We start from the raw sequence: 27,607 nt of genomic DNA, 5'->3' as shown, positions 1-27,607 counted from the left end.
GCAAAAACGTAGTTTTATATAGTTAGGGCAGCTTGAGAGCAACGGTTTCCCAGGGAAGAGGAGAGAAAAGAGAAGGCAATGGAGAGGGATATGGGAAGGTACTAAAGACACCATCTCCCTCCTTTTGGGTATTGGCCTGAAGCCACAGTGCCTAGGGAGTGTTCCCTTTAGCTTGGCCAGAAGTAAAACCGGCATAAATTTAAATCTTCTAGAATAATATGGCAACTACATTTTCTACTTTTCCGATCTGTTATGGTAGATTTTTGTATAACATTGACACAATATAGAGTTCAGTTGTCTTGCTAAGTTCTTCAGGGTATTCCTATTTCTTATTTAAATTGAATTACTGGGACTTCCCTGGTGGCGCGTCTTTTAAGAATATGCCTGGCAATGCAAGGGACACAGGTTCGAGCCCTGGTCCGGGAAGATCCCACATGCCGCGGAGCAACTAAGCCCGTGAGCCACAACTACTGAGCCTGCGCTCTAGAGCCCCCGAGCCACAACTACTGATCCCTCATGCCACAACTACTGAAGCCCGTGTGCCTAGAGCCTGTGCTCTGCAACAAGAGAAGCCACTGCAATGAGAAGAGTAGCCCCTGCTCGCCGCAACTAGAGAAAGCCTGCACACAGCAATGAAGACCCAATGCAGCCATAAACAAATAAATAAATAAACTAAACTTTCATAAAATTATTTTTTAAAAAAATTGAATTTCCTAATTTTTAAATTACCTAAATCTCTAAATTTCAAAGCCATTCAGAGTTAGCCTTGTTCTATCCATGTAACTTCATTTCCATCCATTTTTCCAACACAGTTTGTTTGCTAGTCAGAACAGTCTTATAGCCACAACGTGTAGTAATGATTTTGTCTGCATGTCTTTTCCCGAACATCATTTCCTTTTCTTGAAGTGCTGTTACCTTTCTTTCTCCAATGACAATTCATTCTTCAAGTGGTCTTGTAATCTTTTATGACAACTGTGACCTTCACTGAGCTCCCTTTCCTGTCAACATTTGATCTTTATTTCCTGCCCACAGACCTCTCTTTTAAATTTTAGACCCCCTATTTCCAGCTCGGTATGTGACATTGGTACCTGGCCATCCCACAGGCACTAATTCAGGATGTCGAAAAGTTGAACTCATTCTCTTCCAATTTCCCAGAAACCTTTCCCTCTTTATGTATTCCCTGTATTGAGCAGATCAACATCTACTCAGCCATTCAAGCTAGAAATGTTAGTTAACTTCTTCAAAAACTCTTATCTAATCTGACATCAAATTCTGTTGATTCTCTACATGCAGTGTAGTAATAAGAGCTACTGTTTATGGAGTGCTTGCTCTGTGCCAGGTACTAATCTAAGCATTTGATCTGTGGTAACTCAATCTCCCTAATAACTTTATTTATCATTCATATTTTATGTAAGAAAACATGAATTTGCTAACGAAAGTACCCATGAAGCTGTCTATCCAGCTTAAAAAAAGAAAAAAATTGAATATGATTGAGCCTAGTTTACAAGAAATAGTAAGAATAGAGGGACATATTAAATGACACCAGGGGCATAAAGTCAGGAAAGTCCAGACTGGGAAACTCTAAAAGACAGAAGATCTATTTTCTTCAACTGAAAGTATTAATGGAAAAAAAGCCTGGCATGGGGATATGGTACGAGCAGTTACAGATTAAAAGGGACTAAAGAGAAATAAATATCAGCCAGTTCTAACGTATGGATCATATTTGAGTCCAGATTCAAACAATCGCTTTGAAAATATTATAAGACAAAGAAATGTGTACACTAAATACTTAATATTAAATCTCTAAATACTTAAATATTAAATGTGTACACTAAATACTTAATATTAAATTAAATATTGTTGTTAGAAATTATCTTAGGTATGATAGTGTATTGGGCTGTTTGTTCATGTAGCACAAGTCTGTGCCAAGAAGCATAAGCATCTTTGTCAAAGGTTGAGCTTGAGGAATAAAAGTGCATTCACCAATCACTTATTTTCTTTTTACTTGGCACCTCTGATGAAAGAGAATTTGCTAAAGGGGGTGACAAAACATTTAGCCTGATGTCATTATTACAAATAAAATATAATTTCATGATTTTACTAACCATAATTCTCCTACAAGAAAAGATCACTATTGTGTCATACTTTCTCAATATTCAGTGTTTGTTTCACAGAGATATGGGAGGTTCAGGGGAATAAAAACTAACATTTCTAGAACCTCTATAAAAGTGATGATGGTGATGATGGTGGTGGTGGAGGTGATGATAAACAACATTCAAGTGCTTAATTATGTACTAGGCACCCTTTTATGAGTTTATTGTTTTAACTTATTTCATCTTCCTAGCTTCATGAGGGAGGTATCCTCATTTTACTTTTGAGAAAACTGAGTTATAGAGAGGTTAAGCAAGTTGCCCAGGGTCACATGGTTATTAATCAGTGAAGTTCAGGGTTCAAATCCAGACAGTTTGACATGGAGCCTGTGTCTTTACTATGCTACACTGCTTCTCTTTATTGCAATGGTGCCAGGTGCTATTAATATTTATCTCATTAATTTCGTTTATCTGGGAATGTCTTAATTTCTCATTCTTTTCCAAAGTATAGTTTTGCCAGATCTAGAATCCTTGGTTAACAGTTGTTTTTCTTTTAGCACTTTAAATATGTCATCCCACTGCCTCTGGCCTCCATGCTTTCTGATGAGAAATTGGCTGTTAATTTTATTGAGGACTTTTTGTACATGACAAGTTGCTTCTCTCTTGCTGCTTTCAAAGTTCTATCTTTGTCTTTCAACAGGTTGACTGTAATGTATCTTGGCATGATTCTCTATGAGTTTCTCCTACATGGAGTATATTGAGCTTGCTGGATGTGTAGATTCTCATTTTGTTCATACATCATTTTCTGTGTTTCCTTTTGTTCTTTGTCCATGGTTTCTTTTAGCAATTTTAAACATATTTAAGACAGGGAATTTGTTGCTAGTAAACCTCCCCTACAAGAAATGAAAGGCTGAAATGAAAGGACACTAGACAGTAACTAAAAGCCATATGAAGAAATAAAGAACTCCAGTAAAGGTAACCACATAGGTAAATGGGTAAAGAACATAGTACTTCAAAGGAAAGAAGTTACTCAGTGTAACTAGAGTACAGAGAGCAAAGATTATGGTTTGAAATTAACAACCAGAAGATATAGAACATAGTAGAATAAGGTAAGGATTTTTTTCCTTTACCTTAAAATCAATGAGAAATGTTTGACTACCAAATTTAAGAAATATTTAATTATAAGCTTGAAATTCTGTGACCTGAAATTGTTCTTTACTTTATTATTTCAGCAGATGATAACTAAATGCCTACTGTGTTTGAGGGATGTGATTTTACCCTTTCCAAATGCAGTCATGGTTATATCAATTTTGTTAGCTCTGTTTGTGACCTGTTGCTTCTCAGTAAACAGGTGAACCCACACAGTGTTCAACGGTGACCATTAGAACAAACATATATTTGATCTCTTCTTATGATTTCTTTCACCTTTCAATTCCTGTCCTCTAAGGGAGAATTAATAATGAAGGCTAATTATGTGCCAGACAGTTTCCAAGTATCATTTTATCTTAGACTTATTGATGTTAAGTAACTGCTCCAAGTTGACATAATTAGTTATGGTCGTAACTGGGATTCAGGTTCGTATTTCTCTAACTAAAGACAATAATGTTTCTACTATAATTTATTCAAAGGATATAAAACTAATTTGTGTTCAAGAGACCTGAGTATATATACTTAGAAATAAAGTACATAATGCTCAATAAATATTAGTTAGCTGATTGAATGACAGAAGCAGAATTATGGGAGAAAAGAATTCTAGAATCAGCCGGTATGTGCCCTGAGGTGATTTTCTAAGACACATTCTTCAAACAATTCATATACTGCCTTTCTCTCTCTTATTTAATTATCTTTATCTTTGTATACCTTAGTTATAGTATTGATACTCAGTGAGGAAAGAGACATGATGTATGCTGTCAAATGGAAAGTTGCTTGTTCTCAAATATTCTATCTGATAGAATATTCCCTAGGTAGGGATTGTGAGTCTTTCATTCGGTCAATCAATATATTATGTGCTTCACATTCAGTCAGTCACTCATTCATTTGTTCATTCATTCAACAAACATTTGCACTGACATATTCCACCATCTACCGGTTGGGGATGCTATGACCAATAAGACAAAGTTCCTTCTGCTATTAAGTTTACTTTCTAGTAGGAGAACAGAAGTAAAGAAATAAAATATTTTCAAATATTGATAAGAGCTCCAAAGGAGGGGGAAAAGTAAGGAAAATGTGATCGCGTACATGGGGGGCAGGGTAGAATGAAGGGCAAAATACATATAAAAGTTTGGGAAGACCTCCGTGAGGAGGCAATGCTTGTGTTGAGAAATGAATCACCAGAAGGAGCCAGCCACGTGAGGATCTGAGGAACTGGGAATCACAGTGCCAATGGAGCTAGGACTCTGTGAGCTTGGGGAATTGAGGTAGACAGATGGCATTGAAACTAGTTAGAACTCTTTCTAATGTGAAGAGAAGCCACTTTCTAATGGTTGATTTTATTTCCCGTCATCCCTTGTTTAATTTGAAAATGTACTACATTCAGCTTCCTATTGGAAGCTTTAAGGAGGAATGTCAATTGCACTGGTGACATTAAAGCATTATTATAAATTCTTTATGTTTTGTATGAATTTATATTTTTGGAGACATTCTACCATCTTATTCCTATATTAAATACCATTACTATTGTAGTTAAGAAGTTTCTATAATCTTAACGGGAAATTCATGGATATTCATTATTCCTTTTGAATTACTTAGGAAGTTTATAAACATGGAAAATATACTGTCCCTCTTCTCTTCTTTGAGAGCTTACAGTCTAGTGGAGAAACTGACACAACAAACCAGTCATTACATATGTGGTAGATGTCACAATAGAGGTATATGTATAATATTTTTTGAATATAGAAAGGATGGTGTGATCCCTGGGGGTGGGAAAGGCCTCATCAAAAATACTCATTCTGTAAAAAATACTCATTCTACAAAGATTTTCATCCTTTTTTTTTTTTTATGTTTATTTATTTATTTATTTATTTATTTTTGGCTGCATTGGGTCTTCATTGCTGCTCTTGGGCTTCTCATTTTGGTGGCCTCTCCTGCTGCGGAGCACGGGCTCCAGGTGCGCGGGCCTCGGTAGCTGTGGCTCGCGGGCTCCAGAGCGCAGGCTCAGCAGCCGTGGCACACGGCCCCAGTTGCTCCGAGGCATGTGGGATCCTCCCAGACCAGGGATCAAACCGTATCCCCTGCATTGGCGGGTGGATTCCCAACCACTGCATCACCAGGGAAGCCCTCATCCTGCTTTTTGAAGCATACTAGGAGCCAGGTATCAGTATTTGAACAGGGATGCTTACGGTGCAAAAAAATCTTTACAAAGAGTTTATGATTTCCAGCTATATAGCAAAATAAATAAGTGGTATTTAACTTATACACTAGAAAGTCAAATTTCTCTTCTAAGTGGAGGGTGAAAAATCGTTATGGTGCTCTTTATTACTGCTGCCCTTTTCCCCTTCTGTTTTCTCTCACCCTTTATCTTCCATTTTTGTAAGCGTACCTGCAGTAGGAAGAAGATAAAATGTTAAAAGTTTTGAAGGAAAGCTTCATAGCAAGTTTCGTTTTTTGTTTTTGTTTTGTTTTGTGTGTTTTTTTGAAGGGGGTGTGTCATTGTAAAAAGAGAATTGATTTATTTCTGAGCTGGTGATGGCATCTTCTGAGGTCCTCAACTGGGAGCTTAGATCTTTCAGTGGTGAAAGCAGGCATTCTTTTCTTCTTCCTGATCTTAGGAGGAAAGCTTTTGGTCTTTCACCATTTACTATGATGTTAGCTGTGGGTTTTCCAGAATGCCCTTCTTATGTTGAGAATGTTCCCCTATATTACTAGTTTTCTGAGTGTTTTTTTAATCATGAAAAATTGGTGGATTTTGTCAAACATTTTATCTGTGTTGGTTGAGATACTCATGTGATTTTTTTCCCCCTTCGTTCTGGTGTGGTATGTTACACTGATGGATTTTCTTGTATTGAACTATCTATTTATTCTTAAAACTTATTTGCCTTCTCAAGCCTTTTCTTACACTCCCAAATTGAATAAAATATCACTGTGCTCCTCTCTAGGATGGAGAACCGTGATTATCTTTTATTATTTCCTTTAGCTGCTGTTTATAATTTATTTGCTTACATCATTTTTAATATTTTTTAAATCTCTTAAACCTTTTATATAATAATGTATAATCTTATGAATCTCTTTAGGAAATATAATCTCTAATCAGTTTTTGTATAACATATAATAAGTTGATTTTCAGTAAAAATGCTATATGTTCAATCAGTACATCAATAAATATAATATCATTTGAATTTAATCTTTGATAATTTTTTAATATATAAAGACAATTTTTTTCTACTTTGCAAGGGTAGAAAATGCACTATTTTATTAATAAATTTATTTATTTATTTATTTATTTATTTATTTATTTATTTATTTATTTATGGCTGCGTTGGGTCTTCGTTGCTGTGCAAGGGCTTTCTCTAGTTGTGACAAGTAGGCGCTACTCTTCGTTGCAGTGCGTGGGCTTCTCATTGCGATGGCTTCTCTTGTTGCGGAGCACGGGCTCTAAGCGTGCGGGCTTCAGTAGTTGTGATATGTGGGCTCAGTAGTTGTGGCTCATGGTCTCTAGAGTTCAGGCTCAGTAGCTGGGGTGCACGGGCTTAGTTTCTCCGCGGCATGTGGGGTCTTCCCGAACCAGTGATCAAACCCGTGCAAGGGACACAATTTTAATTTATTTTTAATTATATAAGACATACCTTATCAACTTTTAAGCCAGGCACCTCTGAATAAGCACCTGAGGGTCTTTTCTTTTTTTTACTGTGATAAAAATGCATAACATAGAATTTACCATCTTAACCATTTCTGATTGTACAGTTCAATAGTGTTAAGTATATTCACACTGTTTTGAAACCAATCTCCAGAACTTTTTCATTTTGCAGAACTGAAACTCTATACACATTAAACAATCCCCATATTCCCTCCCTCTAGCCCTTGGCAACCACCATTCTACCTGCTGTTTCTATGAATTTGATTACTCTAAGTACCTCATATTAGTGGGTTTATAAAATATTTTTTGTTTTGTAACTGGCTTATTTCACTTAGTATTTATAATGTCTCAAGGTTCAACCATATTGTAGCATGTGTCAGACTTTCCTTCCTTTTTAAATATATATATTGCATTATATATATATATACCACATTTTCTTTATCCATTCATCCTCCAGTGGACGCTTAAGTTGCTTCCAACTCTTCACTGTTGTGATATCAACATTTTAAAATGACATTTTTATTTGGTTTATTAAGCATAGGTTTAAATGTCACAGTGTCACAACAGTTTGAAAGTTCAAAATTGCTTTCATTTGCTAATGTTTGAAGTTCTTACAGTATCAACAAATACACTGGTTTAGATTTTTTGGGTTTTTTTTGAATTTAGTATGCACTGGGTCTTAGTTGTGGCTCGTGGGATCTTCCTTTTGTCATGTGGAGTTCTTAGTTGCAGCATGCATGCGGGATCTAGTTCCCCCACCAGGGATCAAACCCGGGCCCCCTGCACCAGGAGCACAAAGTCTTACCCACTGGACCAACAGGGAAGTCCCACACTGGTTTAGTTTTATAATTTTTGTCCTAATTCAGAAAAAAGATAATTGCATCCAGTTTGGCTTTTTATTTTAAAGAGAATTATCATTACAGTTTTTCCTCTTTACATTGGTTTTTGAAATAATAAAGACATTTCGAGGTGCTGTATAAGAATTTTTTTTTCAATTTATTTTTTATTTTATTTATTTTTGGCTGTGTTGGGTCTTTGTTGCTGCACGCGGGCTTTCTCTAGTTGCAGCGAGCCGGGGCTACTCTTCGTTGCGGTGCGCGGACTTCTCATTGTGGTGGCTTCTCTTGTTGTGGAGCACGGGCTCTAGGAGCGCGGGCTTCAGTAGTTGTGGCATGCGGGCTCGGTAGTTGTGGCACACAGGCTTATTTGCTCCGTGGCATGTGGGATCTTCCCGGACCAGGGCTTGAACCCGTCTCCCCTGCATTGGCAGGAGGGTTCTTAACCCCTGCGCCACCAGGGAAGCCCTGTATAAGAATTTTGATGAGATGAATGCAGTTGGAATTTGGTGAAGATCTTGGGATGATTTTGCTGAATTGTCATTTTATGTCCTTATTGGCTTTCATTTCTTTGTTAATGCACCTCATGCTTCTATTCTTTAACAAATTAAAAAATGTAAAAAAGCATCAAAACCTTCATGGCAACTATGCCAGTGTTCATAGGGATTGAGTATCATGAGCATCCTTAACAGTTGTCCCTCATTACCATATGGGGTATACATTTAGGGTTCTCAGTCTATTCTTTTTTGTGTATTGAGAAAGTTATATTTTCTTTGTTATTAAAAATAGACTTTTAAGCTCACTATTACCTCATTTAAAAATATGAACACTGTGAAACTATGCATGAAACTCCTTGAGAAGTTTTTAACTAACAGTATTCAGTTGTAAGCTCTTTGTGGACAAAACTGTCTTATTCACATATGTCTGTTCACAGTGTTGGAGCTTAAGCCCTCAAATTAGTTTCCAGTAAGTATTTGTTGGATTGAGTAGGTTTCTAAATGTGTATGTATAGTTATTTACGCATGTATTCAGCAAATCTTTATATAATTTTACCCATACTGTGATCCAGTTACCTTCTATTAATTTTTCTTGTCTAAGGCACCATTTAAAGAGGGATTAATATATGAGGACTTGGGGACCAAACCAATTATCAAATCACTGTAGTAGCGATAACTCATTTAGACTGTTGCCACACAGATATCCTCAGCATTGTTTAAGGAAGCTACTGGATAACTGCAGTAACTCCAGACCACTTTTTACTGTGGATTTAACTTGGAGAGGTGGGAAAAGAGTTGATTTTATTTTAGTTAAATGTTAATAATGAAAAGAGGATATTCATATCTTTGAAGAGAGCTGAGTTCATTATTATCTGAAGTTGTACTTTTATAAGTAACACTTTCTAATCTATTTTCTTTGTCTATTTTAAGTATTGTATTGTGATCATTTTTGCATACTGAATATTGGACTTACTAGGGCAACTAGAGAAGGTTTAGTCTTCAAATAAAATAAACATATATTTTAATAAGAAAGATGTCATCTTGTAGATCGAAGTCTATGAGTGCATAGAAATATTTTTCCCAAAGAATAAAAATTTACCACACTGCAACATGTGTAGCACCTGCCAATGTAATTATATCTTTATTGAGTATAATGTTAATATTAAGTACTGAGAAATTAATAGTAATAAGCTCTGATATGCTGTTTTAATTATTTATTGTAAGCATACTTAATGGAAGAAATAAGGCATTACTAGAAGTTGACTTCCCTCTTTTGTATGTTTGTTAAATTTAAGTACTTTCCTGAAAAATATTAAAGCTATAACTTAATATAAAAATTATTTTTAGAATACAAATTATTTCAGAATATGATTTAATTGTAATTTAACGTTTAGAAAAAAAACTGTTTTATTTTGTTTCACACATACCTCTAGAAGCACACTTTATAAATCCTCCATATATTTTTAATCATGACATTGGAATAAGTATGAGGTTCTTTTCTTGAAATTATGAGTAATCATTGTACAAAAATAAGTATGAAATATGACTAAAATTTTGATTTGATTGTGGCCTCTCTTTTTAAGAAACTTTCTAAGAATATTTTCTCCTTTAACCAAAGTTATATCCATTACGTTTTTTAGATTGCACTTCGGGGTTCATTTCCCCTTTGAAATAATGTTAAGCTATGATTTTCTTTGTATGTGGGTTAGTCTATATCAAAAGGCAACTTTTTATTATTTTACATACATTCATTTTACCTCACCAATAAAGTTATGATAAGCTTAAACATGGAAACTATTCTGTTTTGGTTTTCCCTTAGTTCCTAGTAAAAGGTGTTTAATGAGTTAGCTAGTGAGTAATGTAGGATCAAAAATGCAGGGTTAGTTCTGAAATTGCTGATTTTGCCTTTAGTTTTGTGGCACTTGTGTTTTGGTTGTACCTGTAGGTGAAAATAAACTTTTTAATAATTTTTTGGTTGAATTACTTTGTATTTCTCAACTTTTCATATGTACACAAAATGTTAAATCTTCAATCAGTCAGGATTAAGACTGTTTCAAAAGATTGCCTCTACAACTTCAAGTTTATTCAGAAATTAATATGATGTGTTATATATAAAACTGAAAAGAATCTTAAAATCATATTATGTTCAGTACTCTCATTTTAGAAAACCAAACCTTAGAGTGATTGGCTGGATGTTACACAGCCAGTTTATGGCAGAGACTTCAGCATCAGTAGCTACTTCCTAATCCAGTTCTTTTTCTGAAAATTAGATGATTTTATTTCTTTTTAATGTATTATATATTTCTTTCATATTATTTTAGAAAGATGATCATATTTCAGGTCTATTTCTGTTAATAGTATCACTATTTCCCACATCAATATATGAATGCTGTTATCGTTTTGCGTTACTCTCCTTTCTCTGGCTCTAGATAATCCAAACTTAAAAGTGGCTGTGTTCTAGCTTCAGTATTTTTTGCATTCTTTGTCTTCCTGTCATTCCTACCACCACTCTATTTAGGTCATGTTTAGATTGCATGGGTTTACTTACTAGCTTTGTCTCCAGGATCATGTCTCCTCTTCTTACTGATTATGGTTAACATTGCCATATTAACATATCTGAAATCATGGTTTCTTTTTCCGTGTCTTTGTTTATAATATTCCCTTTTTTTGTGAAGATTCTTTTTCTACCTCTGCATATATATTCAAATGCTGTACATCCTTCAAGACCCAATTCAAATCTCATTTCCTTTTCAGAACTAGCCATATCTACCTAAAGGGAGTACCCTTTGAAAATTTAGGGTCAGTTAGTATCTGTAATCATCTGACGTCTAGACTCATGGTATCCTATTATCATAGCATGGTAGAGCAGGAAGAGACTTTAGGTATCACTTATTCTAGTCACCTCACTTTACAGGTGAGTAAGTGGTTTTTCTAGATAAATGACTAAGTACTTGGAGGGTTCAGAGCAAAGATGTAATTAGATTTGTCTCCTAACCTGTAATCCATAATTTCTTCTTGTGTAACACATTTCCGCTCACTGTAAAATACCTTGTCTTTTTATATAGTTTTTCATGAGTACGTTTATTATTTCCTCTACTTGAGGCCGAGAATCTTGTTGTAAACTTTTTTATACTCCCCTTAATGTTTTGCACAGAGTAGGTCTTAATTCATTATTTACTTTGTAGAGAAGCAATATTTTAAGTAAGGTTATTTCCATTTTTATAAATATTAATGATTAAGTATTATACTGCTTTTTTTTTTTTTTTTTTTTTTTTTTTTTGGCTGCACCGCGTGGCATGCAGGATCTTAGTTACCCGACCAGGGATTGAACCCATGCCCCCTGCAGTGGAGGCACGGAGTCTTAACCGCTGGACCGCCAGGGAAGTCCCTATACTGCTTTTGTTTAAAAGGAATGGAAGAAGAATTTTTAATAGTTTTTGGCAGTTTGCATCTATTTCCACTAAAAAATAGGAAACAACAAAATATACTTGAAAAATTTTCTCTTTCATTGCTAAGTAAATGGGTTTCACTTGTTTACAATGTAAAGAACACAGATTCGAGTGCAAAACTAAATTTTATCAACATTTCTTCATTGCCTTAATGTTCTCAATTTTTAAGGAAATAAAATGTTTTATATGAAATAATTTTAGAGCCGATTATATTAAATGGAAACATGATATAGTTCTGTTGTCTTAGTTGAAAACTACCTAGTACAGTCTTTTCAGGTTTTAAAGTTTTATGAGTATATCTGATTGAAAGCAAGTAAGTAAAGCAACAAGAATTATAGCAAATATATGCACTTTAAAATTCCTTTACAATTCAGCATGAATAAAAATGGTACATTAGAGGGTAGTTTAAATACCTATCAGGTGAATAAAGCATAGGCTTCATGCTTATAGTTGGGGATATATGTATCTTCTGCATTAGATGTATTACAGAGGTGATGTCAAGGTGAAAGCAAGCTTGCAGAATGGTTGGAAATCATTGATATTCTGACTTGGAGGCTGTAAATGGCTCAGTGGCAGATGGAGTCGTTGTCAAAGAAGAAAAATGGCAGCTTTGGAGCATCATAGATGTTTTGCTAGCAGCTCAGCACAGTCTGTGACCTTCTAGTATTCAGGAGTCTTATGCTCTAATAAATTGTCCTCAGCTTTTATTCACCTAACGTAGTTAAACAGTACTTATCATATTTCAGTACAAATTGAGGTGTTTCGTTACAGAGAAATAGAAATATGTTTTATTATCTAGTTCTTAAAGAAGTAAGCTTTTAAGGGAACAGGCATTTCTTGGAATCAGAAATATTTCTCAGTTAGTTTGCAAGGGTAAAAACAATAGAGTTTATTTGAAAAAGTATATTTTTAGAATCACAGAATATTAAAGCTAGAAAATATGTTAAAAATCCTAGACAAACTTTCTCATTTTACAGATGAAGGAACTGAGTCTCATAGACTGTGATTCAACCAAGGTCATTAAACTTGTTCATGAAAAACGTTAGGTGACTCTTACATTATGACTTGTTATACATATAAAACAGCTTTAGTTATGAAGGTAAAAGAAACTAGTCTCTTTGAATAAAACTTAGAATACTACAGAGTACACATACTTATTCATGACCACTGCATAATGAGCGTACATAATTTTAGAGACTTTTATTTACTATTTAATTGCACATATTTTTATTGGAAAGAATTCAAGTTTTTCATTTTAATCATTGCTAGATTGCTGTACAGAAAATTTTTTGTTGAATGGAGAGTTTATACCTGGGTCAAATATGTATCTTGTGTTGATTTATTTGTGTATTTTTAAAGGTTCTTTCTTTTAGAGATAGCGTTTCATATTAAAATATTTGAGGGTTTTGTAGATTTTGTACTGAACTGTTTTGAATGAAATACTGTTGCATGTATCAGTGAGAAATCCAGTTTTTAGAGGAATATAGGTCCCCATGAGAGTGTACTACCATGTGGAGTATATTCAATTGGACAGCTGACTTATACTGAAGAGTAGTAAGTCATGGCTAAAATTAAAAGTGGAAACATTACACACGTAAAACCTACTAAAGCATTTGACAGTTGCTAAAGTTATAGAAAGGAATCTCTGTACATCATGGAAGAAAACTACCCTTTGTTCTAGAAGGTCAAGGTTGCTGTACAAATTGCTTCAATTTGTAGTCTTTCTTAAGCCAGTGTCTAAAGAAGTAAACTTAAAGAGAAATTTAACAACAATTATTCAAAATAATGTCCATGCATTTTCTAAAGATAGAATTATACAATTTTACAATTGTTTTTGATTAGGAGAAAAATTTGAAAGGTTAGAGCTGAAAGGTCCCAAAATCTTGAAGTAAGTTTTTTTTTCTTTTGGGTTTTTGTTTTTGTTTTTAAGGATAAAACTGGTTAGACATTTTAGATAGAAAGTGGGCATAAAAAATATTAACCATAACATCATAAAGAAGAATACTATTCCTATCAGTGGATATGTTGATATGTAACTATTCACCTATAACCTACTTTGATATGAAGTAAATACACTCAGATAGAGGTTAAATGATGGTTACTAAATTATTCAATAACTAATTATTGGGTGCCTAGTACATGCAAATGCTGAGGATAAGGCAGTGAACAAAACAGACTGTGCACACATGGGGCTAACAGTCTATGAGCGAAAGAGATAACAGTTAATAAACTAGTATTTACTATATTAGATGGCAATCAACACTATGAAAAAAGATAAAGCAAATTAAGAGTCATGAGTGCCAGGGTTGTGAAGTTAGTATTTGTTATAGGGTGGTTGGTGAAACCCTTCCTAAGAAGATGACAGTTTAACAGAGATCTTAGGAAAGTGAAGGAGCGAGTCATGCATATATCTGGGTGACGACTCTTCCAAAGAAAACAGCCAGTGCCAAGACACTGAGGAAGATTGTACTTGGCATATTCCAGTAACAATACGGAAACCAGTGTGTCTGGAGTGGTGTGAGTAATGAAAGGGGGTAATAAATGAAGCTAGAGAGATTTCACATAGACCTACATTTAAGAATTAAGTTTTTTTAAAAAAAGAGAATATTGAAAAATATTATGCTGTAAGCTTAACTAAAGCTCATATTGTTGCTAAACTAGTGATCCCCAAAATAGTTTTGCTAGAGCCTTAGTTGTGTAGAGTGAGTATTGTTTGATAAGAAGATTCCATGGTCAAGTAAGTTTGGAAAACCTAGGGTTAATGTTAAACAAAGGTAAACAGGTTTTGTTTTGTTTAACAACTGTTTAGGTACATCTTTTAATGTGCTAACGTTTTGACTCTTTGACTCTTTGACTCTTCCTTCAAAGAACCTCTTAAGAGGGGCTAGTGTTTTTCAATGCTTTGGTAAATGCTGTATTATATAATCCTACAGATTAACTATTGGTTACTAAAAGGATTTTCCACAATTGCTGTTTCATAACCTCTATGCTCCTTAAGCCAACATTTCTCTCTGCCTGCTTTTTCAGTAAAGACAACATTTCTTCATTGTTTTCCTAAATAATTCTCAAATCCATCCTTTTTTCTCTATTCGTGATGCCTAAATCTTTATGTAGGTTTGCATCATGCCTCACCTGGGCTATCACAGTAGCCTCCTAACTGGTGGCTCTGCCTCTAGTCTTGCTGTGTCCAGATTCAGCGTCCTCTTCAGTGACCATTTAAATGGCATCACAAATCTAACTTGATTATTCACCTACTTAAAATCCTTTACTAGCTGCCCATCACTACAGAATAAAATTTAATCTCATTTACAGGGCATATGATATCTTCTACAATCTGTCTCCTATCTACATCTAAAACTTTGCCTAAATTTCCCATACTTAGTATTCCCCAACTTTGAAACCATTTGTACTTCCTTAAAGCAGGCAGTGGGTGTATAGTCTTTTTGCCTTTGTTCAGTGCTATTATTTCTTCCTGACATAGCCTTCCCTCTGTGAGTAGCCTAATTTCTCCATTCTTAAAGATTTAGAGCAGACATACTCTTCTTGAAGAATACTCTCAAGTTCTTCCTGGCTAAGTCAGGTACACTGATGTACAATTCTGTCAAAGCACTTAAAACAATGAAGTAAAACTATGTGTTTTCTCCATTCTCTATATCCTGTACCTTGTATCTGTATCTTAAGTGCTTCATACTTTAAGTAGATACCCAATAAATGTAGCAAATAACTCTACCAAGTAGTTGAAGACTTTCTTATAAACAGATCTATCAATTTCCCTCTTTTCCAGTTCAAGATCTGTTTGGATTATAGACTTAAACGTAAAACATAAAACTGCAAAACTTTTAGAAGAAAACATAAGGGAAAACCTATAAGTCCTAACTTGGTGAAGAGTTCTTATATTGATACCCGACACAAAAAAACACAACCCTTGAAAGTAAAAAAAATCAGTAAATTGGACTTTACAAAAATTAAAACTGTTTGCTTTGTAAAATACCCTGTTATGATGGTGAAGAAACAAGCTATATACTAGGAGAAAATATTGAAAACCACATATCTGACAAAGGACTCATATCTAGGATATATAAAAACTCTCAAAACTCAACAGTAAAAATGCCAACAGTCTAATTAGAAAACTTGGTAAAAGACATGAAGTAACATTTCACTGAAGAGGATATCCAGATGTCAAACAAGCACATGAAAAGATGTTCAAAATCATTAGCCATCAGAGGAATACAAAAATGAACTATCACTAGTCACCTATCAGAACAGCTAAAACAAAACTTAGTGACAGTATCTACCGCTGGCAAGAATGTGGAGAAATTGAAGTCTTATACATTGCCATTGGGAATGTAAAATGGTACAACCACTCTGGAGAAGAGTTTGGTAGTTTCTTAAAAAAACAAAAAAACAAAAAAACCAACTAAACATATGCGAAATACATGACCCAGCAAATGCACTCCTGGGCATTTATCCCAGCAAAATGACTGTACATGGTTGTTTATAGCAGCTTTATTTGTAATAGCCAAAACTGGAAACTATCAAAATGTCTTACAATAAGTGAATGGCTAAACACGGTATGGTGTGTCCATACCATGCAATACTACTCAGCAATACAAAGGTAGCAACTATTGATACACAGATCTCAAGGACATTAGGCTCAGTGAGAAAAGTAAATCTCAAAAGGTCACTCAAAAATTCCATTTATGTAAAGACAAAATTATAGAGAGTGAGAACAAATTTGTGGTACCAGGGGTTAGGGATGGTGGAGGAGAGCGGGGGTTTGGGTGTGACTGACTGTAAAGGAGTAGCATGAGAAAGATCTTTGTGGTGATGGAATAGATCTGTATCTTGTTTGCAGTGCTGTTTACATGAATCTACATCTGTGATAAGATGACATAGATCTATATGTATACATTGTAGTTAGTTTCCTCGTTTTGATATTGCACTATAGTTATATAAGGTGTAACCATTAGTGGGACCTGAGTGATGAGTACATGCGATCTCACTATACTAATTTTGCAACTTTCTGTAAATATATAGTTATTTCAAATTAAAAAGTTACAAAATTGTCTCTTTTTCTTCTACCTTCCCACCCATCTCTGAGAAAAAAAAATTGTTTTACCTTGCACCTCCATGTTTATTGCAGCATTACTTACAATAGCCAAGACGTAGAAAAAACCTAAGTGTCCACTGATGGATGAATGGATAAAGAAAATGTGTATAAATATATATTTTTACAATGGAATATTACTCAGCCATAAAAAGAAGGAAATCCTGACATTTGCAGCAACATGGATGGACCTTGAGGGCATTATGCTACATGAAGTAAGACAGAGAAAGACAAATACTGTATGATCTCACTTATATTTGGAATCTAAAAACAAAAACAAAAAAAAATACCCAAACTCATAGTTAACAGAGAACAGAATGGTGGTTGCCAGAGGTGGGGGGGTGAGTGAAATCGGTGAGGGTTTTCAAAAAGTACAAACTTCCAATTATAAAATAAATCAGTCCTGGTAAAAACAAACAAACAAAAAATGTTTTGCCTCCTTACTAAACCTAAGACTTTATTCATGCTTTTTGATTTTTATCCTTTTCTGTGTCCTCCAGAGACTTGTTTCATTGATTATTCATAGGACATATCCAGCTTCTCCTTTCTTGACTGATTTATTTCAGATTGTCCTATCTTAAATAAAATGATAAATAGAAGTAAACAAACCAATAAAACCTTTACTTCCCTTAAGTGGTTGTATTTGTATATTAAAGATATATATCCATGTTAACATGTGTAGCTCTAGTTCATTTATTTTAATTGCTATATATTTCATTATAAAAACACACCACAATCTTTTATTTATTTTCTAGTATTTCACTATACAAATAATGCTGTAGTTTACATTTTTGTATATGACTCTTTATGCATATGTATGAGTTTTTCTGGGTTACATACCCAGAAGTGGAATTTCTGTGGTATTGACTACATACAGCTTTGATTTTACTAAGTATTGCTTAATTTCTTTTTACAGTGGTTATATGAGTTTACACCATAAGTGCATAAGAGATTTCCTGGTCTACATTTTTCCCAACTTTTGGATTTTCCTTAATTTCTGCCTTCCTACTTTCTATGTAGAATCTGCTATGAAGTTCAATAGATTTTACATCTGTAATTTAATTTTTTGTTTCTTGCTCTACTTTGACCAGTCAACAAGTAAAAAAAGAATTGATTCATCTTATCTTTCATATTCATATTTATCTCCGTATTTCTGACTCAACTGCCACAGTCTTAGTTCAGACCCTTTCCTCTTGCCTAATCTTTTGCAACAGGCTGAATATTGTAATATCCCTCTTGGAAATCTCTTTCTGCTCCAATTCATCCTACTTAAAACTGCTAGATCAATATTTCTAATGCAAGTAGTTTACCACTGTTTGCAGTGTTGAATAAATTTAACACTTAAAGTGATGTTCAAGGTTGTCTCTAATAAGGTCCTAAACTAGCTTTTCAGCCACATCTCCCACTGTTTTCTATATATGCCTTGTATACTAGCTAGACTAGATTACATTCACTTATTGATTAATTCACTCAAACAGTAGATACTGAAAGCTTTTATTAGGCTATACAGATATATTAACACTTGAGTTTTGTAAGTGCTACTACTATAAAAATTAATAACTCATGCTTCTTGTTATTGGGGGACTTGCAAGTTACCTCAAGCTATTCTTTGAGCACGCCCAATACTTTCCAGCCTCTACCCTTAGCGTATTGTTTTCCCTCCACTTAGGATACCTTTTTTCCTAGTTCCTCTGCCTAGCCATCTTTGCCTTTCAAAAAAATCCTATATACTTTTCAAGGCCTACTTAAGATGTTAGCTTTGCATGAAGTCTTTTCTGATATCCTCAGTTAACTTTGTTCCTATAGTACTATATTTCTATTGCTTTCATGGCACATACTGTATTTCATGTATTTGTCTTAGCCTTCCATGGTGATAAGTACTTTGTCTATTCATCTGTATTGCCCATATAGCATTTAACATAATGTCTTATATAAGGTAGGCAAACTGTTAACTAAAATAATTTAATTGAAGATAACATATTAGTTAAATCCAAGTTCACCAATTAGACCTATCTGGGGAAAGATCAATTTGAATTAGAAAAAAAATGCTTAATTATGTAATTTTTCTAGTGTTCTTACTTTAAAACAGTATAGAAAAACTAAATTATGGGTGGGTTTCTATTTAGTGATCTTTACAACTTGCTTTGATGAATAGTAAACTTTATTTGTGATTAGTATAACAGTTGTTCAGTTCACTTTTATACTCCTAAGTTAAAATTCCCTTAAATCAGGTTTTCAAACTGTACTCTGAGGAATCATATGAGTTGGTTCTGTTGAGATGTGTTGGCTACTGCTGGGTGCTTCCTCTGCCCCAAAGAGCAGCCCTTTATTTCTTTTTTACTATACAGGGCTTCTTCACAGGATTTTATTTAAGAAAGGATTCTTTTGCTGAAGTAGTTTAAAATAATGGCTAAGACTGTATAATACTTCAAATTTATCCATTTATTTAATATTTTCTAAGCTCTTACAAAAAATACATTATTCCCACCTTCTTATTTTTTTGTATTACTACAAATTTAAAATCTGTAGGCCATGTGAATACGAAACTGCAGATAATTAAGCAAATAGTAGGTAATGGGCTTTGAACATGACAAATAGTTTATTCTCCGAATATTCTGCATTTTAATATGGATTTTTGAGGAGTTATTAGAATATCAGGAGTTACTGGAATTGATATACAAATTGTTAGGTAGGCTAAAGAATTCTCTAGATCATGGCTTCTTAAAATTTAATGTGCATAAGATTCTGATTCAGTAGGTCTGGGCTAGTGCTTGAGATTCTTTAAGTATTGCCATAGACATTTTTTTAGCTGTCTGTTTCTCTACAGTCTGATTTATATTTTGCCATTTTAATAGAAATTTCTGGGGTTTTAGGGAAATACTTTGTGTGTGGATTAATGATTGCCCTGTGATTATGTAGTTCTTTGTTTAAAATTATCCTTCACTATTTTTAAAATAGTTAGCCTTGAGAACTATTAGACTGTCAGTGGCAACTTTCAGAGAATTTAAGTTTGATAAGGAATATCTGTTTGGTTTACTTTTCTAATAGAACTGTAATATTTATTGACTTTTGTTATTTTGCAGGATATTGTTTGAGGTTAGATATTAAGTTGTTATGAAAATAAAAATAGGAAACAGTTTTGTTTGGCTAAAGTTGTTTTAGCTGGTGTAAGTACTGCTTTTAAAAAAAACTATTATAATCATGAATTAGTAGCAGTTGTATACCACAGCAGGCTAGGCTGTTAATTTTATCTGTAGTACACGTGAACTGAAAACTTAACTTGTGTAAATGGACAACGAATAGGACAGATAGTCATTTAGTTAAATAGCTTATACTCAAGATATAAATCAATTCTGAGGGACATTAATGCTTTTCTTTAAGACATATAATATCAAATATTTTCATAGTCTTTTGGGCTTTTATAGAAAATTGTAATAACTAAATCATAAATTTAAGTCATAAATCTTTAAGAAAATTCTCAAAATTGCTTATTTTTGATAAATGGAAATTAGTGATTAACTTTGTAGACCAGAACAGCAGAGCATTTTGGGGGAAAAGTTATGATTTTTATCTAAAAACATGGTTATTATATCAGCCTTACATTATTTCACCTACTAATTGTCAGTAGTAAGAACTGCTGGAAGAATTACATTATTACAAAAGTGACTTTAAAATATATTATTATTTTCTTATTTCTTAAGTAAGGACTAATATTGCTATAAAAGTTTTTATATGGAATTTATGTCAAATGTTGATAAAAGTTTTCCTCAAACCTGATTCAACAGTTTTGTATAGAAATAAACCTCCTTTGTTTCTTCTGGTAGCATCCATTGATTTTTTTTTTTTTTTCCCCCAAAGATACATTAATAGTGCTGATAGAAGCAGAACAATTGGAATTTACATTAAAAATAAATGTGATGAATAAAAAGCAGTACTCTATATAATAATGTTATAGTCTTGATTTTTCTTTACCAAAGTTCCAAAATCTAAAGGACAAAAATACTGACAAGGTCAAGAAAAAATGAAAGAAAGAACAAACGATGCAAAAAGAAAATGACACTGAGGTCTTGGTTTAATACATATGTATTCCAGGTTGATGGTTGATTTCATTAGCAAATCTCATTGTTATGCAATGTCTGTTCTTCTGCAGCAAAATGAATATTGTATTTTTACAGGCTCTGTGTGTATCTATTATGTTACAATAAATGAAAAAATATGTATGTGTAGCTTTCTTTGGTTTACTCTTTTCAGTTTGTCTTTTAGGAAAAGAAAGAAAATTGAATTATATTCTTTCTTTTGTTATTAAATTTATTCAAAGCTTTTCAATTTATATTATAGATATATTTCCTACTTTTGTTCTCTGAAATAAACAATTGTAAGGTGGTTAATAATGTAACCATTTAAATTATCCTATAACTTTTTACATGAATAGACTATAATCTTGATTGATTTAAGCTGATAATTAATATGAGGTTAACCATAAGCTTTCTAACATATTTTTAAACGTTAGGATGGGTTCTCTTATTGAAAGAAGAATGTTAAGCAAGTGTACATATTATGCCAAATGTAAATACTGCTACCTTTTGCAATAGCAAAAATTGTACGTTGAGATTACTATAGTTAGATTTCAATTTTCGTAAAATAGGAAATTCAGAAATAACAAATTTCAGTGGCTCCACATTGGAAGAGTTCATTTAATCAGGTAAAAGACTGCATAACTCTTAGGGTTATGTATATGAATTCAAATGTGGATCAAACTGTACTGGACACAATTGTCATTTAATTTTAGTCATTTTGAGGTCTGACAATAATTTACAAAATCTATTTGGCTTTTGGTAGTGTTATCAAAAGTTTTCACAACTAAAATTCTTTCGACAAGCTTGAAAATAGAAAAGCCCAATATTTGATTTAATATGGGTTGATTGTATATCATTTAGAAATTGGGGACTTCCCTGGTGGCACAGTGGTTAAGAATCCGCCTGCCAATGCAGGGGACACGGGTTCGAGCCCTGGTCCAGGAAGATCCCACTTGCCGTGGAGCAACTAAGCCCCTGTGCCACAACTACTGAGCCTGCGCTCTAGAGCCCGCGAGCCACAACTACTGAGCCCGCGTGCCACAACTACTGAAGCCCGCGCCTAGAGCCCGTGCTCTGCAACAAGAGAAGCCACCGCAATGAGAAGCCTGCGCACTGCAACGAAGAGTAGCCCCCTCTCGCCGCAACTAGAGAAAAGCCCACGCACAGCGACGAAGACCCAACGCAGCCAAAAATAAATAAATTAAAATACAAAGAAAAATTGGCCTTCTGGCTCACTTGATGCAATCGTAATAAATAACTTGTTTATGTTGGACAAACATGAGCTGTTATGTACAGCAGTTTATTAATGCACCATCTTAAGTTAATTTGTACTTATAATGTTTACATTTTATTGTTCACAATGGGTAATACAAAATAAGAAATTTCAAAATCTAGTAAGGGAAATCCCTAAAATAATTAGAGAGTAATATAGAGCTAAATCATGTGGAGAAAGAAGGTTTTCTGGGCTCAAATAGTTAGGCTCTGAGTGAGGGGCCTCCTGAAGTGATGAGATCTAAGCTGATAGTGTGGTAAGGAAGAAATGGGAAACAACATAAACAAACTGGTAGGTAAGAGAACATAACCTTGGCATCTTTGGGAGACAGCGAAGAGGCCAACACAACTGTAGTGGAATATATTTGCTACTACTTATTTATTTACCCCACATGAAAATTAGATTGTAGCGTTGTTAAATTTTAGTAGATTCAGTCCAGATGTATGGTGTATTGAGGTGCTACTATTGTGGACCTTGTTTTATCTTGTATAATAAAATGGGAAATAGGAAATTGCTTTTATATTAATTTTACTGTCTTTCTCCCCCACCAATAATATGAAAAGTAAATGCTGCAAAAATATGCCAAGATTCATGCTCTAAAATAAATTGAAATTGGCGCAGACTGTCTGAGAAGGTAGGAATCTAGAAACTCTAAGTCACATTTCTCTACCATAGTTACAAATACCAAACTGAGGAGGAATGTGAATCATCAGAGATTGGGCTCCCAGGCTGTTGAATTGAGCAGGATCATGGAAGGTCAACAAAGAGGAAGAGAAGAACTGTTTTAAGTTAAAAAGAGAGATCCCTTTTAAGTGTCTGGACCTATCCTACCAATGTCTTCTCCTTGATCTGGAACCACAGTTATCACTTGCATGTCCATTTTATTTACTTATCCAGCAGAAGAATCTGCATTTAGAAAATGAAATATGAACTTGGAATATGAAAATGGACTGTGAATTTAACAAAAGATGCTGGGGATTGTTAGTGTTTGTTTAAAGATCCCAATTAGATACATAGCTTCCTAGCAAGTTGGCTCATTTTCTGGGTAACGTTTCATCATGTTATGATCCCAACTTGCCCTGAAGAAAGGTTGAAAGGAATTTCATATGAAATTGGTTATTTAATCTCTGTAAAGATGCTGTTGAGAAAATTATTTTTTTGTCCAGGGTTGCATTATTGAAAAGTATGAAGATATTTCTCTCAGTTCTAAGTACTAGGGAAAGCTTTGGTGCTTATTTGTAAAATGCAGTTTATACAGAATGAGAATTTTATAATTTGGTCTTGTTTCCCACTTTACTTTGATTGCTAGGAAGCTCAGAGCTGAACCACTCACATCTTAAAGTTGTGCAAGGCCTTATGACAGGCGTTTCTATGTTCCAGCTTTACTTTGTGTTTCATCTTTCTTGCTTCCCTTTATTTTCCCTTTATTCATATTAATTTACATTTTGAAAGCATTCTGTTTTACTAATCATATGTCCATAAGTCACCTTAAGTTATTTTGAAATAAGATGGGATATAAATACTATGCAAAGCTTCTTTATTGCCAGCAGAATGTAAGCAAATAAATGTAGGAGACTTTCTTCCTTCTCCTGTCCCCTTTCCTGTCTTTCATTTTCATTTTGCGTGAATTTTTTAAGTCATGGAGGACTAATCTCCTCTGTGGTTTCTTAGACCTGCCGGGGGCAAGGGAATCCTTTCTGGAGGTTTCTCCCTGTACAGAACTGCCAGGAGGTATAGTTCGTTGTGCTAAGTGTGCTTTACGCAAGAGTGCCTGACTGAGAGAACAAGCAGAGCTGAAATATCTCTAGAGGAGGAAAAGGTTTCCTTTTCTCACAGGTTAGCTCAGAGGGGGTCTTTTTCTAACTCAGAGGGTATCATATTTACCTTGGTTTTCATCCTTGCCCTTTCAACCGAATTGTAAACTCTTACCCTGAAATTTGCTGACATTTGATAAAAGCTACCTTGAATGAAACAAAATTTCAAATTTATTTTCTTTACTTCTGTATTTTAATTTCATTATCCTTTAAATTTGATCCATATGGGAAACTAAATAGCCATGGGTCTTTGAAATAATTGAAATAATAGTTTCCTAATTTAAAATTTTGTTTTGTTTCCATATATGAATTACATATTCAAAGCTACCTATTTGGTAGGAATTATATCTTAAATTATCTATAAAGGAAATAAGGGCTGTGTCTTGCATTCCAGGTAACTATAGGATATCTGAATTATTTAATTGGACCAAGAAATTCAGCTGAAACTTGTAGTAATAGTTTTCTGAAAATTTGCTATTTCATGCGTCATCATAGTAAAGATGGTGATTAGCAACTTGCATTAATGTTGTTCAGTATTAAATATGTACTCCTTTCAAATGATACATATTAAATGTTTGTAACGTAACCTGTTCTGATATTTTGTATTCTTGGCACAGTCTTGTCTACTTAGGTGTTCTTTTTGTTGTCAGTGATTTTATTGTCACTTTGTTTTGTTTTCTATTGCAATACATTAGAGTTTTATTTTGCAGAGTAAATATACACCTGATTTAAGTTATATAATTTAATGCCTTGATTATATTGCTGTAAAAGGGTCATTAAGAGCTCTTTGCATTAAAATTAAAGCATGCTGTGTTCATAATAGTTAGGACACAGATGCTGGGCCTTAGAATATATGGAATTTTAAAGATAAATGAAATTTTGTAGATTACAAAAATCTCCTAAATATTTTTAAGTTAGTGAATTAGTTTATCATTTTGACAGTGTGTGTTTGTTTTATACCCTTAGTTAGTTTAAATCAATCTTCATTCAACTATACTAGAAATTTCAGAGTGAAAAAACAGCAATTTGGGGGAAAAACTAAGGACAAAGAAACTTAATTTTCAAGCTAACAATATGTATTTTTAAATGCTCACAGTTAAATATTTTAGGTTTTGTTTTCTTTTTGAAATATGAATTTTAAATGATGCAGAGAGTAGCTTCAAGTTATGTAAACTTTTTGATTCATATAATCGAGATTTTTTCCCAAAGACTGCCACATGAATTATAGTTTTATTTTGCAAGAGCTTGTCTTTATTTATAACTCAGAAACTTCTTGTATCTATTTTCTTGAAGGAGTTGAAATTCAAAGACATTTCCCTATAGTTAGCAGGTTTTTTAAGAGTTAATCTTAGTTTCTTTTCGAACCTTGTTAGCTAGTGTTGCCTTGTTTTTAAATTTACCTGCCGAGAAGTAATTTTTAAAACCTACTTAAACAGATTCGTTTCTCAAGCATTCCTTATTATAAACTGTGTGCCTTCACATGTCAGGAATAAACCCTCCTTAAAAAAGGAAGAAAGATAGAACTCTTTATTGTCTGTTTTGACGTTAATAAAATTAAGAAAAGAAAGATTGAGACTTCAACCTCACCTGGCTTAGTTTTGTCACGTGAGCGTTCACGGTTACTGGTGATCTAAGTGCTCCACCTGCCTTTCAGTTTGTTTACCAGGAAATCAAGATGTGTAAACTGCAGGAAGTACTATTTGACCCTCTCCGACAGTATCTCATTACAATAATTGCTAATCTCTGAATAAGACAGCCATGTTTTGTGAGTAACTGAGAGAGAGAGGTTGTGTTAGGTAGATTTTAGGTGTTTCAACAAATAAAGCATTGTAAATGCTTACTTGGATTATGTTTTCATGTTAGCTTTTGATAAAAGACATATGGTGACCTTTGGGGTCAGCAAAGCTAGGACACAATAGTAGGTATTCTTTCATGCCTTTTAACTGAAAAATATCACGGCTTGTTGTTTTGGAGTGCTGTCACTGCTCTGAATCGAAAGGATAATGGCTACTTCCTGATTAAACCCACTCTCCACAGTAAGCTGTTAATGTTATACTGTATGTCTTTTTCTCCTGTAAATGCAATAGTATTTTGTGTTTTCTTTACTTTTTATCATTGTCTTTTCTTAGGTATATCTGTTGTAAATAATTCCTGAAGTTGAAGTTTACAATTAGAGTAGAAACTACTGTTTTAAGTTTGGAGGATTTTTTTTTTTAATGAAAAAGTATTTTTGTTTGGTATTAAATCCAATCTTCTCATATACTTACTGTAGATTTTGGTTAAAGAAATTAGCTTTTAAAAAAGACATTGAAATGATAAATTATATTAAGCTGTCACTTTCTTGGCACTCTAAGCAAAATTTTAAAAATAACTTATGTAGTAAATCAGATTAATTTTTTCAGGGAATATTTGAGTAAACTAATTTTATTTTTATTTAATACATTTCATAAATCTAAACATATTGTCAGGATTATTGATAATTGTTTTAATTATTAAATTAAATTATTATTCTTAAATTAATTATGAGATCCCTGTGATGTAAAAACAATATTAAGTACTCAGAATATAAGAAGGGGAATAATGAGCTTCTTAGTTTTAATCCTAAAGCTGGCAGTCACCCCATCTGTGGTCTTGGGACAATCATTTAAACTGCTTACGTTGGTTTTCTTGTCTACTGTTCATATGTGTGCTAAGTAAAATGAATGTTTTTTTTCTTTATGGTAGTACAAAGTATAAAGAAAATGATTATTCATAAGTATTTTATAAAATGGACAACTGACCCTGAACATAGAATAGGAAAACATTTAGGAGTCACAGTAGACAAGGAAATAATAGAAAAATTATTTCTATTGTAAAATAGTGGAAAGTAAAGTTTAAAATAAACACCATATAACTGCCCTTTTAATTTCAACAAAATTGTTAGTTTTGCTAAATCCCTAATATAACATTACCAGAGGATTCTACATATTGTTGGGTACATGACTAAAATGAGAAGTGGTAAGCTTAGAGGTGATTTAGTAAAGAGTCACAAATATACTTAAATTATTTAACTTTTTCTCAAGTGTCTTATTCCTGGAAATGAAATTATTTAGAGTAGAGGGAAGAAGATGTGTATATATTATAGGCCTATAAGTATAGTTCACCTAAAAAGTAAGATGTTTACTTTTTAAACTCTAGTACTAGGCATCCTGGTTATATTTAAAAATACTATGAAATTATTAAACACTGAAGGCAGCTACTGAAGATAGTCATAGAACCTAATATTAAGAAATAGTTTTAAAATATTCTGGGATAATGTAAATACTTTTGCTGAGAGAGTTAAGGTAACTTCTTTTGCAAAATGCTTATCAAACATATTTTAGGTAACTCGGTAATTTATGTTATTGGTCATTCTAAGCAGATTCCAAAGATTATATTTAATGAATATTCCAACTTAGTCAAGTTATTGAAGTAGGACTTATAGTAGTGCCTCTGTTTAATTTGTTTGTAATTAATTAATTAATTTATTTATTTTGGCTGCATTGGGTCTTTGTTGCTGCATGGGGGCTTTCTCTAGTTGCGGTGTACGGGCTTCTCATTGCGGTGGCTTCTCTTGTTGCGGAGCACGGGCTCTAGGCGCGCGGGCTCAATAGTTGTGGCTCGTGGGCTCTAGAGCGCAAGCTCAGTAGTTGTG

At 33.6% G+C, this 27,607-nt stretch overlaps 1 protein-coding gene across 7 annotated transcripts in view; it reads left to right on the top strand.

The window, feature by feature from the left end:
- The window catches only part of BAZ2B (bromodomain adjacent to zinc finger domain 2B), a 307,588-nt gene that overhangs the window by 106,192 nt on the left and 173,789 nt on the right, over positions 1–27,607 (top strand). For 3 of the 7 annotated variants that reach the window (XM_082464829.1, XM_082464828.1, XM_082464827.1), the window contains exon 1: positions 399–25,970. The exons of 1 other annotated variant lie outside the window; for it this stretch is intronic. The gene's annotated coding sequence lies outside the window, so the exon portion shown is untranslated. Of the gene's footprint in view, positions 1–398; positions 25,971–27,607 lie in introns of those variants that run through there. 3 more of the 7 variants (XM_082464832.1, XM_082464831.1, XM_082464833.1) reach the window with 3 other exon arrangements.

The sequence above is a fragment of the Balaenoptera physalus genome, assembly GCF_965194825.1.
Source record: "Balaenoptera physalus genome assembly, chromosome: 6".
In the NCBI taxonomy this organism is placed as follows: domain Eukaryota; kingdom Metazoa; phylum Chordata; class Mammalia; order Artiodactyla; family Balaenopteridae; genus Balaenoptera; species Balaenoptera physalus.
The sequence above is the reverse complement of the archived record's forward strand: the minus strand, read 5'-3'. Positions and strand labels throughout refer to the sequence as shown.